Below are 516 nucleotides of genomic sequence, written 5' to 3'. Positions count from 1 at the left end.
TTCCAAACCAGAATGGTGTTATTGCTGTTGATTGCTGTTGAGTTGAGGTCGACTCATAGTGACTCTATGAACGAAAGACCTAATGACTTTCCATACCTATCATTGTTTCTCCAAGTTCATAGAGTTTCCAGAGGCATGTGGTATAGGAATTGAATGACACTCCTGCATCCCATCCTGGGAGCTGCACCAAACACTTTCCACAATGGGAAACCATTTTAGTATTTGATATCCCCAAGGCACAAGGTTCATCATCATAGCAAGCCCAGATCACCTCATATAGCACATTGACAGAGAATGATGGGCAAAGTGCAAGAATGTACAGCACTAGTCCCATTTAAGTGTTGTTGAGTCGATTATGACTCAGAGTAAGCTTTACACAAAAGACCTGAACTCTGTTCTATGATTAACATCATCTCTGTACATCTATAAGAGAGATTGTACATTTTCCAGGGGCACCTAGGTAGTTCATGCCACTCCTGCTTCCTACAGGAATCAATCTGGAAGCTCATCCAAACA

This window comes from Elephantulus edwardii, unplaced genomic scaffold, assembly GCF_000299155.1.
Source record: "Elephantulus edwardii isolate Elephantulus edwardi_28Jun2011 unplaced genomic scaffold, EleEdw1.0 scaffold00119, whole genome shotgun sequence".
Lineage (NCBI taxonomy): Eukaryota > Metazoa > Chordata > Mammalia > Macroscelidea > Macroscelididae > Elephantulus > Elephantulus edwardii.
The sequence above is the reverse complement of the archived record's forward strand: the minus strand, read 5'-3'. Positions refer to the sequence as shown.